General features: G+C 37.8%; 1 protein-coding gene across 1 annotated transcript in view; it reads left to right on the top strand.

Annotated features, from left to right (window-relative positions):
- Positions 1–15,373, top strand: part of mctp1a (multiple C2 domains, transmembrane 1a) — a 125,387-nt gene that overhangs the window by 889 nt on the left and 109,125 nt on the right. The gene's annotated exons all lie outside the window — the stretch shown is intronic.

Genomic DNA, 15,373 nt, shown 5'->3' on the forward strand with positions numbered 1-15,373 from the left:
AGCATCCTTTTGCCTGCTCACATGCTTTTCTTCCCAGTTGGTTATAGGGTCTGTCTCTTATCTTCACAGTCCATCTATCACAGTGTCCTTGCCAGTACATAGGGGTTGCAACCGGCCCACGCTTGATCGGTTCAACGGTTCATCTTATGGTTCCTTTTCACGAAAAGTGGCCAGTTTGCAGGTACGCCACCAGCAGAGTTAGAGACTAATAGCAGATATATTTCCACACAGCTTAACATGCTGAGTCAGGGTGCACTAAGAGGAACAGTATCCTATCAAAGGGATTTGTTAGCTAGAGTAGGCTATGCTTCATTCACAAAAATACCATAGAGCACTGGGTCTGAGAGAAAACCTTTACAATCATATGGGAAATGCTGTCTGATGAGAGTAATACAAGTAAACAGTCTCTAAGGTCATGTCTGGATCCACGCATTGTTCCCTTGATAGTAGTAGTCCAATTCAATAGTACCATGTCATTTCAGACAGACTTTTCTGATATTTAACAGTGCTGTTAATAGAAATAATACAGATACAGTATGAGTACCCATAAGTGCATTATGTTTCAGTGGCAGCTGTTATTCTCAAACCACTCTTGAAGGTTTCCAGACCTGCTTTTCTGAGCATCATCCAGACCGCTGTCTCAAAGTGATTAAGCATATGAGTAGTATACACTTCTCCCCACTGAACTTAGGCCCAAAGATGTCTTATCCATTAAATATCTAGTGCAGTGCACTTCGCTGAAGAGGTGAAGAAAGCGTCTATTAATGACTTCATTGAAACTGATCCTGTAGCTTCATCACAGCACTTAACAGGTCAGTTTCATAATACGCGGATCTCACTTTGCCAAATAAAGTCTGACATTCAGTCTGAGCCATTAGTTACGTGCTGTTGTTGCCATGTTTACTGAAGGTTCTGTTTGGCATTTGTTAGAGGGTAAACACTACTGACAGTGACAGCACCATCTTTTCGAGTTTTAGTACAATCAGTGATGGTCATTTGTTGTTGGCATGACTGTATGCATGATATATAGTATGATCTTAGTCTAGTGAAGAGAGGTAGAACAATTAAGAAAATATGGCTAATATGATGGGTGACAAGAGGTAATAAATGGGATGAAGAAAGATCAGACAGGGTTGAAAGTAATTAGGGTTGATGAGGAGATAAGATGAGGTCAACTAAAATAAGATGAGAGATGATGATGTGACGTGTGATAAAATAAGATTAAGATGAGAGAGGGGATTAGAGAAGATTAGATTAGACATGCTTTTTTAATACCTGGGGTAAAACAACTCAAAGACAGCACCCGCTAAAACGGTCTACAGTTGCTGTGTGTGCATTTTTGAGCATGCAAATTCATTGCATTTATTTGCACATATAGTAGTGACAATGCATTTATGTGCTGCCTAAACACTCTCCTCAACCAAAAGGATTGTAACTCAGTATTACAAAGAAGTCAGTGACATAAACACTCAACATCACAACTCAAAGACAGGCAATCTAGCTAAAACGGTCTACAGTTGCTGTGTGTGCATTTTTGAGCATGCAAATTCATTGCATTTATTTGCACATATAGTAGTGACAATGCATTTATGTGCTGCCTAAACACTCTCCTCAACCAAAAGGATTGTAACTCAAAGTCACACACTTACAGTCAATCCACAAATCCAGCATTAGGTGAGTGTATACAACTTCTCATTACTAAAATGGGCGCATAAAGCTCCAAGCCACAATTTAATGATAAGAATATATGGAACATAACAAGCAAGTACCATTTCGCAGTTTGATTTGGAAAGTAAGTGGTGGAAGGGATTAATGCCAAATTCTTAAAGTTATTTCATTATTAACTGCATCAAGAAAAACTATAAGCACATTTCACTCAATTCACGCAATTCAGGGATGTTAGATTTGAATGTGTGTGCATTTCTGTAGCCTATAGTTTGAAGGCTGAAACATGATAGAGGAAAGCACCTGTTGAAATAGAGAATGATAAGAGTCATCTTACAGATATAACGTTATAACGTTGATGTATTAATCATGTTCTTCCTCATTTTGTCTCTTTTATTGTAAATTTCATATTTATAGGTATTATCCCTTTTTAGTCTCTTCTTCTATTTTTGGCTAATAGGTTTTATTTGCTTTATTTTGGATGCCCTGATTTTGCAACAACAAAGAACAAACAAAATGAGAGAAGAGCAGGTTTCTTCTCTGCGGCTGTTTTTCTTACTTGAGGCTATTTCAGCCAAATTTGGCTGAGTTTTACTTTGGCCTCTTTAACAAAATAGAATAGAAATAAAATAAATAAATAAAACTCAGTGAAAAATAAAATATAACATTTTATAATGATAAACAATAAATGAAAGTGAGTTATGTGTCTGAAATTGAAATTTGACAGACATTTATTCCACCCCATTATTTTTCCTCAGCTAACAACTGCTTTCTCTACCGTTACTACTGCTTTCCTATGTATGCTAACGAGGAATTTAGCAGGAAATCCACGCCGTTTAGAGGTGAAGGAAACTTCGCTTAGGTTACCATCAACTATTGGTTCTGGCTGATTCTGCAGCTAACAACTGTCCGGACCGGTTGCCCAGCCTCTACTGTTACACCTTTTAAATATGGCCGTACTACTAACTTTGACGTCTCTGTCCAGGTATTTGCATTGTGGAATGTGAATTGTCACCTTTCCTTAGATCTCCAATCAGTGTAGTTGAATGTTTGTCTCCATGTTTAATCATAGAGAACCCAAATATTACTTTTCTGAGCAATTGTACTTTCCCAATAAATATGCCATTAGTTTGGACCACATGCAGTGTATTATCACATTTCTCTTAAAGAAAGATAAATATTTATTCAGTTTCAGTATTTTGTGCTGTTACTCTGAGATTCAGTACCTTGCTTCCAGTTCTCATTCAATGCCTCCCTACTTCCTTTCTTCTGCTCAGCTGATGGGGTACTTTGACAGAGAATATACACTCAAAGCCTAATGCTAAATATATCTGATGTAAAATATGTGTAGTGGGTATTTCATTCATGTCGATCGGACAGGGTGAATGGTAATGTTTGGAGGTAATACAGCTGTTTTTCGAAGAACTTGGCCTGTATAAGTGCTTCATTCATCCCTTTTTAAACCACTGAGTTAGTCTATTGCTTAAGTTTTTAGCTGTTAAATACTGTAGTGTCTGAATAAATAATTGGTCAGTGATCTGGCATATATTTAGTCAATGTAAAATCATGATTTGTCTATCTCTAATGCCTTATTTAAATACAATTAATCACATGTTGCATACCATGCTTGAACTTTCGGATGATTTTTGTAATTGTCCTCTTTTGATAATGCAGTCAGTGTGAAATGAACCATGTTTAGATGTCCTGCAGGAACACGTGTCTGTTATTTGGGTTGTGAGAACAGCATCACGGCCACTTGGAAACAGCCTGTGGCCTCGTTCTGGAAGTGTACTGATGGCAGCTTAAATTGGGATTCATTACAGCCCAGGGGGAGGGTTGTAACACTGATGAGCTTACACGCAATGACGAGCACATGATTGATGCTCACCGCGAAGCTGCTATGAAGAAGGAAAAAAAAAAAAACATTTTCACATTGGTGAAAGTATGACTGACACCATTTGGGGTGGTGATGGGTTTTTGCTCTCACTTTGTGATTAAGTGTCTTGTAGTGGCTCGTGTCTGCCTCCCACGCAGCGGAGTGTGCCCGTTTCTCTGCCATGGGCATCTGTAAAGTACCTGTGATAGAGGAATCGAGTTGTTTCACCCGTGGACAAGTGCAAAATGTTAGCAGCTAATTTAGTTTAAATTTTAGTTTAAGGAGTGGGAATAGTGGCTCAGTTGTTGTTTCCTAAGAGCTTGGTTGTGTATGCCCAATCCCTTTGCGTCAACTTTGTTCACTCTTTGTATTGATGATCTGTTAGCCGTGCTTTAAACTAGTGACCTGACAGCACATTTTTTTCATTGATTTCTGCTTATTACCCTGGCAAAACATTGAATAACATAGCCTTTTTTTCAGTTATCATTTAATTAATTGTTTTGTGCTTCTGGGCATTTCAGTGCCTTGTCAGATTCTTCCAATGTTTTTCTTTTTTAAAGATCGTTTTTCAAATAACTGGAGGAACTTCTTGTTTCAAATGCTCTGCCTCTACGCTTTGTTTTAGCCATGGAACTGTTATGCAGTAAACAAATCCATGGATGTTAATCAAGAACTGATAGTGTGACTGCATGAGTTCAAAGTGAAGGAAAGAGAAAATTAAAGCAAGAGTCAAGAGACGGGCGGTTAAAAACAAAAACACAAAACTTTGGGGGGAAGTTGGCTTCCTGCCATGGCTTCAGGTCTATGATGTTATTATCTTATAAAATTCTGATAACATAAAAAATGTTTGAATCTCAAAGTGAGCTTTTTCCTTCTTCCTCTCCCTCTTGAAACGCCACAGATTATCAGTTTATATTGAAAGAATAGAGCAAAGCTGCAAATCTTCACACTGATTATTACCGTTCATTTATTTTCAGATATCAGCTAAGCCTTTCAGCACAAAATTCAACAGCCAGCTCTACTGTAACTTGACCAAAAGCAACCTTTTTACTCTGTTTTGATTAAGCCCGTCTTTGCCTGTCAATCATTCTGTATAACTTGTCTATATTATTTCTCCAGCAAGGTCACAACCATGTGCTTTCGCCAGTCATTGCCCTCAGTAATCCCAACAATTGGGTCCCCTTTTCCTTCCTTCACTCCTCAGTATGTCATCCAGGGATAACATTACCTATTTTGTCTCTTTCTCCCTGATTTCTTCCATCCCCTGAACCTCTTAGCCTCTCTAATTATTCCCTTAAAAAAGCTTTTGGAGGACGAATCCAAAATATGAGAACAGCCTGTGTACTGCAGGATGGGAACTCTGCACTGTGACATTGTGTTACCCTCCAGCGTTCTACATTTTATGTGTGCATGAGTGTGTGTGCATGAGACTCATTACAGTCTCATGCACACACTCTCAAGCACATGCATGTACAAATAAGATGCAGCACACGCATACACACGCATGCACACGCATGCACACGCATACACACGCATACACACGCATACAATAACTAGTCTGAGCCCCTGAGTTTTATTGTAAACAAGGTAAAGCACGACAGTGTAGACTGATAAATGACTCATATTGTCAATGATATCTATATAAAATGAAAAACAAAGGCCAAAGTTGTGGCAGAGTAACGAGATAACAGGTAGAGCTGGATCAACCTTTTTAAATTAAAAGATGGAGCCAGGGAATTAGCTTTCTGACTCTTAAGGCTGCCCTCCTACATAGATTAATCAGCACTGAGTCGAGTCAGACTAAAGCGGTGGCTCAGCGTAGGAGAGGATATGTGTATGTATATGTGTAGGGAGGGTGGTCAAATTACAGACGACATCCAACAATGGCTTGCTATTGTTGATCCTCAAGAAATGAATAGTTTGTATTATTTGAGTAAAAGGATGAGTTTGCCTGAATATGTACTTTTGTTCTATAAGAGCCCAAGCAAAGCCTCCGTGTCAGCTACTTATTGTATCTTTCTCACACCTACAACCCTGACTCTCTTGAAATTTAATAACCTAGCAACTGAGTTATGACAGTTTTTGTGATTGGGTCCAATTCACAAGATGATAACAAGGACAAACCCAGGCAGACAGAGACAGACAGACGGACAGCAGCAATATGGCACAGGTGGGCTCTGGCCATTCTTTCCATACAAAACACATTGTGACCAAAGGCTGTGGGATGTGTTTCCTACTCCTCATGCTAATCAAATAGATCATTTGCAACTCAATGTAGACCCCACTTCCTCAGTGGTGAGTGGATATTGAATATTTGCATATGAGCTTCTCCGTAGAATGGATGAAGCTGTCACAAAAGTCTGAGTCATAAATGTTGCTGCATCCCATTAAGATAAATATGGGAGCATGGGTGTGCATTGGATGCACTGCATATTATCATGTGTGCTTCCTATTATCTCAGTTAATGATTGGGGTGTTTTGTTTGATTATGAAGGTGACCCATTGTACCTAAAACCCACTCAAGATTTTGAAATGATACCTAATTTAGTTTTCAAATTAGCCTAGTTGGCAGACATCTTACAAAACAAAATATCCTGACCGTTATCTGCAGCTCTGTACTGATTAAAGAATTGTTGTCCTCTGTAGCGTAGATTTCCCCTCAATAATGGCATCACACCTTATACAATAAGTGGTTTGATGCCTAATCACATAAGGCAACAACCGGCCTCACTAAAATATTGCTTTCCTTTTAGGCCAGGCCTTTGTAAAACAGTAAGCAACCATAAAATAAGTAGGTATACATTTACTGAATTGTTATTTAACATTAATATGATACCAGTCACAGAAATTACAACTCAAGTGTAATTTGAATTAATTCAGCAACAAATTCGTCAAAACTTAAACAGGAATTTAAATTCCTGTACATAGATTTGAATTGAACAGATTGGCCCAATTCAGTCACCGATACCCGATCCAGCCATTTGAGTCAGTATTGGCCTGATATCCGATATTGGTATTGGTGCATCCCTAACTGAAACTGAAGTTGTAAACATGTTTAAAAATGCTTAATAAGGCCACACAAAAATAATAATGCTTTAATATTTCATTGCAGAATTCTTTGGGTCCTGTTATTGGCGGATCACAATCTTAAGTTTTGCCAAAAGTTAAATAGACGTAAGCATTCTAAACTCAAGGGGAACTCTGTGTGTCCTTGAGTTTTCTTAGGAAGTCATTGTAATCAGTTGAAAAGCCACAGTGTCCATCCAGAGAAAGAGCAACAGGGACTGAACAACGGTTGTTGATACTGGGGTAGTGTGGACTGTGAGTTGGGGTAATATTTGCAAAGGGGAGCCATTTATCCACTTCCACCTTTTCTTTCAATAAAGCCTAGTATTCAGTTAACTTGGTAGTTACATAAGAAAGTGGGTCTGAGCAGCTTTAAGACTGATTTAGAGTAGAACTTTCATGCCTGCCAATTTTTACTGCAGTCCACTCGCTTTAAAAAACTGCCAACTGAAAATGTTCCAATACAAATGGGCACCTTAAGATGTGGCTGTACTGATTTTAGTTTTCTAGGGGTTTTGCTTCAACAGTACGACACTCAACAACATAAGTATCCCAAAAGTTTGGTCTAAGATATTTTGTTTGTTTAATGGATGATGGGCAACAGAACTGCATTTCTCTTTCAGTTTTGATATTCTTAATATACCTAGTGACAAACTGTGAGTCAGAGGTTATATCCAGGAATGTGTTGATTATGGTTAGGTTTGTGTGTTCACTCATTACTTTGGCTTCTGAATAGCTTTGCCCTTTTGTGTGTTAGTGTGTCTGTCTCTGGGTATTTGGTTTAGTGTTCGATTGACTGTGAGACATCCATCATTTTCGGGTGTATGTAGAAGTTTGTTTAATTCCTCAGTGAGGTTCAGTTTGTTCAAGGCGAACATAAATGTTTCTCTAACTCTACAGCGAGAGGCTCAGCTATAGCTGAGGGACTTGGTCCACTAATATTATTGATTATACTTTGCAAAAAGGGTATACTTTTAGTGATTCACAACATTTTCATGTTAAACACTTAACTGATGCCTAGAGCAATCTATAATGCGTAAAACTGTGGATTAAGAGGAGATTCCTAAACTGTCAAAATGACCTGCAGCAGTAGAAAGGCAAAAGGACGGGGTCATTGCTTTATTACTACGTCACTAGAAGAAAAGTGAGGTTAAAAGGATTTTTGTTTTGTTTTAGATAAGAGCACAGGAAAGTGCGATATGATCAACCACAAGAGTAGATTAACTTTAACCCGATCCAAGCCCATCCCATTCTTCTATTACTGACATTCAGGTCAAACACAACAGATAAGATAATGTAGCAAATTCAGTTTTCTTACAAAGGTAATATAGATTCATCCTAACTCAACTCACACTGCTCTCCGATTCTTTCCCCGTTGGCTTGCCAACATGAAGCACACTGACACATAAAGGAATATAATGACATGACTGCTGCTGTCGTAATACATTGGTGTGGAAAGATGCACCTCATCATGGCTGAGCAGAGCTAGATATAGAGCATTTTTCACATGAAGGCCTGATTTGTTTAACGCATCCTGCATGGCGGATGTTATGAAAATAACTGTGGTCACAGTGAGATCCTGTTGTCCTGTACAGTTTTTCACAAAGCACATGTTCAGTGATTCCATTTAAACTGATAATGTGTGATTATAATGTGAGAGATCAGTATAATACAGATATGGTCAGGTCATTTTAAAAACATTTTTCTTTTCCCTTGATGTGGTTTTGCACATTATTTTTTTGTTAGTGACTCATTACAAAGCCTAGAGAGAAAGTGTATATGTGTGGATGTTGGTGTTTATGGGTCACTTTGTATCAATGCCCAATGATACAGCCAGCCAATGTCACTTGAATCCGACTAAACCCTTTGAGAGACGTTTACCTTTTCCACTCTGGGACGTTTTAAAGGAAATCAAATGATATGAGGATACAGGAAATACTTCAGGGACAGCAGGTCAGCTGGCAAGCATTTAGCCACATAGTATTAGGACAAAAAGTACAATCAATTCTGTCTGGAGTATAGATTTATCTTTATCTAGCTCTGACAAACTGTTGCTTCAGTGAGACGAGAATTGTGTTTTGTTGCCAGTGATGGTGTAGTACATCATAGGGCTTTACAGTTATGCTCCACCCATTATTTGTCTTTTAACAGTCATGGCTTTTAAAGTTGACCTTTAGAAATGGCCTCGATAGAAAAATTGGGAATAAACGCAGTTGCTTTTTCAAAAATGCAAATGCACTTGTATGGCTAAACTGTTTATTGTTTTTTCTCCATGTCTGCATCATTTATTTTATAGGTCTTTTGAATTCGGTGCATTAGATAAACTACAGCTGACTCTTAATTAAGGTCTTTAGAGTCATTCAGTCCCTGAAAGCCCATCAGTTCAATCATTTTGTTTCACTGGGTGTCTCTGTGAAGCTGCCATCTTTCTAGGGGTATGATTTTTATTCAGGGCTCTGACTGTGTGAGAGCAACATAATTTTGGCCCATGATCATCACATTAGCTAAGTGTTATCCACATCAGAGAAAATAACAGACATCAACATCACTCCAGTATGTTCTGTGCTTTCATTCTGTTTCTTCATGCAGACTAGTGGATCAGCTGTTGGTCAGCTCAGGTTGAAACTGGCAGGATGAAATCAGTGTCTATCCTACTTAAGAGAGAGAGAGAGGGGTGATGGTCTGTAATCAATGTGAACTGCTCTATAATAGGGCTGTTGATCTTGCTGCAGAATTTGGCTGGCGCTGGGAAGGTACTTAGTGCCACCTACTGGTGCTGATGTGGATCTCTGGAGAGCAGAGAGAGGAAACTGGCAGGTTCTGATTAGAGAAGGTTTTGGCTGACCAAGGACACTTTTTGCACACTCTGCACTCTCTCTCTCTCTCTCTCTCTCAGAGATTAAAAGGCACTTCTCCAATAGGTTTAAAAAAGTAATTGTGATTTGGAGGACATCATTCATTCATAAATCATATTATATCTTCACAGGTGACATTAAGTAATTTGAAAGAAAAGTAAATCATGATTGTGTTTTATATTTTATTCCTCCCTTAAATGTGGTTGTAACCTGATCTCAGTATTCAGATTTAGCTCACAGTTAAACAGGCTTTACATTCAAATATAACAATTTGTAATATTATGAGTTTTCTTGCTGAGATGGATGTGTTGAGGAATAGGTGCACAACAAAAGGAGAATATTGCAGGTTTATTCCTTTTTTTTAAAATTTGAGTCACAGATGCGTGTTTTTTCTCACGCGCTGTGCAAATAATCAGGTTACAATTTTTGGTTACACGCACACTGTAGGATTGGTGTATGGTTGCTCAAGTAGCATGTTTTATTCACAACATAATCCATTCTCAGTGTGGTGCTAATCCCATAACTTGGACTGTATCCTGAATACTACAGAAGCCAGGCAGCGTCACTGCTGCATTTCCTTTCCTCTATAAGGAGCCTGTGTAATTAGCTTGCCAATTGCTGTGTTGTTGTTTTTTTTGTCCTCAGAGCACCCACTAGAAAATCATTCCTCTTAAGAAGTAATTTAACTGAGCACTATTTTTATTTTTATCATTTGATTAAAGGCACCTAAATGTCAGTTGTTTCCACTGGGCATTACTGTTTCACGCAATATTCTTGAATCAAGTGATATTTCCTTGTTAAAGAATCTGCTCTGTTTTAGATTGATCAAACCCTCTTTGCTTGCTGTAGGACTAAGATGATGCAACTCTGTAACTGTACCTCACTGATTTATGATTGACATGTTTGAAGGTTTAATGAAGCTCAGATGCTTTCAGGTGGATTTGTGTTAAGAGTTTACTGCCCTGATAGATGAAAACAAATGTAGGCGTCTGGAACCATTTTTTTGCAACAGAACTGTTCTCCCTTGTGAACTATTGACTATATCTCTCAATTTAAGAAGTCTTTTTGAGGAACTTAACCTCAGTGTACCAAGTGTTTTTGAAGTGGGAGTAGGATGAGCATAGGAAGTCATTTGGGAATGGGATATTTTTGCAGTGCAAAGCAGGTTACCAAAATGCTCCACTATCATTATCCGCCACTTACAAACTCATAAATCACTCTGATGAGCACTGCAGCAACAACACACACTTGGAGATTGTACTTGTAATTGAAATGTTTTATTTACTACATATTGCAGTTAATACGCCAATTCTTGTGATTTGTAGAAGCACGGCAAACGGATGAATGAAAATGTGTTGTTGAGATGTGTCCGTCAGTCCGCATCTTCGAATCTCTCCCATTTAGAAGATGTATGAGGATTAAAAAGGTCACATAAATATGTCTTAATTTTTGTCATGGAGTCCACTTCTGTTACATTTTGCTTCAACTCTTTCTGTGGTACAGGAGGTGCTGCCCCTCCATGTTTTTCAGTATTCTGTTGGTCGACAAGCTTTACTCTATAGCTTCGTCTCATTTCCTGTTTGTCCATCCATTCCTTCCATTGTCTCTCCGTGAGCAAAGCCTCCTCCTCTTTTGGCCTATCCAATTTGTCCCTTTTCTCATCACATTTTAGTTCTGCGCTCATAAAGCTGGAGTCTACATGAAGGGGATTCCTTGAGGTTTCTTCCTTTGATTTCTTCATCAGCTGTCTGGTGTCAACAACAGTGGCCAAATCTGGTTGTATCTGTTGTTTTTGCTCTTCCTCACATGTGGCTGGTCGTGAGCTGGTGTCATTATCATTACAGTCATCCCTGGTGTCTGCAGCACTGGAGACATCCAACAAAGACTTTAAGCTTTCCTCTTGGTTATATGTTATATTGCTCATTGAAAATATGCTGTCAGTGTCAGCTGGGGTTAAAGATGAAAAGTTAAAGCTTAATGTCTCTAAGTCCAGGGAATTTGCTTCATCTTTATCATCCTCCATAGTTTTCTCCTTGTATTCTTTCTCCATTTTCCTTTGACACCATGCTATGACCCTCTGCTCTTGCTCCATCCTGGTGTAATGTGGGGATCTCTCCCCTGCTTCTTCCACCACCAGCTCTCTCAGCTGCTGCTGAAGCTCAGCCACCATATCCTCTCTCAGGGCACAATGCATCAGAAGAAATTCTGATTGCAGCTCTGCAATTCGCTTTTCCACCTTTTTAGTCACCGTCCTGTTGATCCATGTAATGCAGAACTTTCTGTTTTTTGCTGCCTGCCGTCTCCAACTGACCAGTCATTAAGAAAACAGTCATTACAGTGAAAAAATTATGAACTTATGATGAACTTCCCCGTTCTGACACATTATATCTTTGTGTTATTCATATATGTACCAGAAGCAATTGCTTGTGTTGTATGTATGTATGCATGATTTTGTTTAAAATCAGATGAATGAAAAAGTAGACATGAAAATAACTTAACACAAAAATATGTTTAGCATAAAGTTTTTTAACTTGTACCTGAAGGGAAGGAAACTGAGAAATTTCTTTTGACCAGAGTTCATCATGACGATATCTTCTTGCCCAAATTTCTCTGGAGAAGAAGAAAAGTGATTTGCTGGCAGCTGTATATTAACTTTTGGAAACAAGAGTATAACTTGACCACAACATATATATTTTTTCCCCTCCTAAAGTAATGCAAACCCCAAACTCTAAATAGGCTCTTAAATTAAACAGTTACATAATATTGTGTAACAGGATTCAGCATTATTTCAATTTAAAGCAATACATTTAAAGTGATTACGGACATTTCTATTCCCTCCTGATTTGAATAATTGTCTGGAGTTTTAGTGAACCACTTCCTGTTAAGATGTTGCTTAGCAATGCAAGCAGCAGGAATTCTGAGGCCCAGGAGAAATATTTTAGTGTTTAGCTATTCAAGTGTTTTAATTGTAAGGTGAGATCAAAAAAAGTTATACGTATAAGTAAATGCACCACCAATATTTTTTTAATTTGAGGAACATTTTGTTAGCAATTGGCCATTTTTTAGTGGTATAATACGCCTGAATTTGTACTTGCTATGATGGTAATGGATGACACTGGGGCAAACACCACCTACACAAGTGGGTAACCAAGATTAGCGCTTGGTTAATGAACCAAATTGGCACAAACCACATCATACTAACAACTATTTGTCCATTTAATGATTACATTTCTGATTTAATAAAAACTATGAGTTATTAAAAATATATTTTTAAAGCCACATTTACATTTATTTTCTTTTTGTACCAAATATAGCTCAACAGATACTCCTTTCTGTATACAGATGCACTGTAGGTTAATAAGGTTTGTACTGTAAAAGACTTGCTGTTGTCATCTAAGATGGTTAGTTCTCCTTATTGGCTCACTCCTTATTGAATGTTACTGGATTCATTTAACTGTCAAAGTATAACATTACAGACATGTTTTCAGAAAATAATATCATCCAAAATGGACTTACCTCAGTTAACAAGTAATTGAAATGTATTCTTTCTTTGTCTTTATATAGCTGCACCAACTATGTATATTAGGTTTTTTTTGTTTACATTTAAAATTCATAGAGCTTTGCAATGACTTCTCCAGAACTGTGTTGCTATGTAACAACCCACCCCATTCACATGTTTAGACAAACAATAGGACAAGGTAGGATTTCAAATATTCACTTGTGTTATGTTTTGTGATGCTACATGAGGTTGTATTGGGCAATATTGTGTGGTTTGTGTGATTTTATATTATAACTGAACTTTTATTTATTTATTTATTTGATATATACGACGGATGCCCTCTTTTTAATATGCATGTCTTCAACGTATGCCCGCTTATTCCTTTATTCTCAGACTGTATTTTTAACACATATTTAAAATAAAAACATTCAAATTCAAATGACAAGATTAGTTCAGTCCCCCCAACTGTTTTTCTTTTGTTTTTAATGTTATTCTTGTGTAGCAAATAGACTACAACTGCATTTCTTTGTGCAGTCCTGTGTTGCATAATGACATTAAATGATTCCTACCTACTAAACCTACTAAGATTTTGCAGTGACCATATGAAACTGCATGTATGTAAAACTTTATTTTTATTAGATTAGTTTCAATCCTAATATAATAATGAATATCCTTAATAGTTGGTCTTCTATCCCTATGTGATGGGTTGATAGTGTGTGTGTAAATCAGGTTTCCAATTCCCACCAGAGGCCTGGAGTCTCCAACTTCAACAGGTGGCAGCTATTATAAGTCATAATTATGACAAAGGCCCTAGTGGTCTCTCTAAACAGGCTTGAACGTCACAGCGTTACTTTCCATTTCTCTCTTTCATTTCATACATTTCATACTTTGCCGCCGGTCACTTTAATTCTACTTCTATTTGTCTGCTTGCCTCTCTTCTCTCTCATGTGCCACTTTGACGCTCTTTCTGTCGCCGTCTCTTAATATCTCTTTATTCTCCGTCTCAAGGACAGATGGCAGAGATGTTTACGAATGTTACTGACCTGTTATTCTATAAAAAGTGTGAAGAGGGCCCTATTCCTGTTTAACCTGGCTCTCTCTTTGAGGGAGGCATGTTCATCGACAAATGTGTTAAGTCATTGGTGTGACCTCCTGAAGCTGTGAGCTTATAAAAGGATTGCGTTTCCATTGGTGTGCACAACGGCTGTTGACACACCAGCTGACATATTACTTATGGGCACACATAATGCCCATTAACGCTCTGTCCCTCTCGGTCCTCTGACAGTATTATGTTGCTGTGAGAGACTTCAGACTGTTCGCACTCTGTCTCTCATCCATGAACTCCACAGAATCAGGGGTGAGTTTCATAGCACCTCGCTCAGACTGTTTTTCTTGTAAATTAATTATACGCTAGTAAACAGCATTATCATTATTTAACACAAGACTTTTTTTTATTGAGCATTGTTTGTTATTTGGCAGTTTAACTTAACTTCTGTGAGAAATCATACATTTTCATTTATCAACTTTTTGTTCAATCAAATTTTGACATTTAGCCTAGTTAAATTAATTCTTTCTTTTGCCAATTACACAGCCGAGAGCCTTCCAAATTAGATTTCTGCGGATGTGATATGTTTATTATTACTTGGCTTAATGACATTACAGCAGTGATTCACCACAGACACAGCACACTCCCACCCAGCTCCGTGCTCATTTTACGTGCTTGTGTGTAAAGTCATGCACCCTTACGTCTCATAAATAGTAGAAATAGTAAAAAGTATGTCTTTTGTCTTGTTGTTTTGTTTACTGCTGTTATAATATCATCTCTTGTTTAAATGTTTTTATTATTTTGTTTCTGTTTTTATCATGTTAAGTGCCTTTGAGTACCTTTTTTAAAGCGCTATAGAAAGAAAAAGTATTATTATTATAAATAGACACATCAACATGGAGGGATCTGCCTTCAAGAGGTCGTGCAGCACACATGGAGCCATGTGTTTGTGTTTATGTAACAGATGGTATTGTTTATGTTATGTGCTACAGTCACTGCAAAAGGGAAACGACAGAATCTGAAAAGTGTGTGCATGCTCATGCATATTATTTCATTCTTATCAAGAGAAAAGGTCTCAATAGAAGTTATAAAAATTGATATGAATATTGGACAAACCAGTGTATGTCAATACATGGATCAGAGCAAGCAGTCGCAAGAAAGTTGTACCCATTAGATATTTCTGTGACTGGAATATGTGATCATTTATGTTGCAAGGGAGACTGAGATCAAGAGAAACTTCACTTCACAGTGGGACTGAAGTGTCAGTCATCTCAAAACTGGGAATGTTACGCTTTATCAGCCATATGTTTATTCCTTTCTTTCATCTGCTTTATTCATAACATCTCTCCTGCTGCTCACACTTATTT

Source organism: Anoplopoma fimbria, chromosome 13, assembly GCF_027596085.1.
Source record: "Anoplopoma fimbria isolate UVic2021 breed Golden Eagle Sablefish chromosome 13, Afim_UVic_2022, whole genome shotgun sequence".
NCBI lineage: Eukaryota > Metazoa > Chordata > Actinopteri > Perciformes > Anoplopomatidae > Anoplopoma > Anoplopoma fimbria.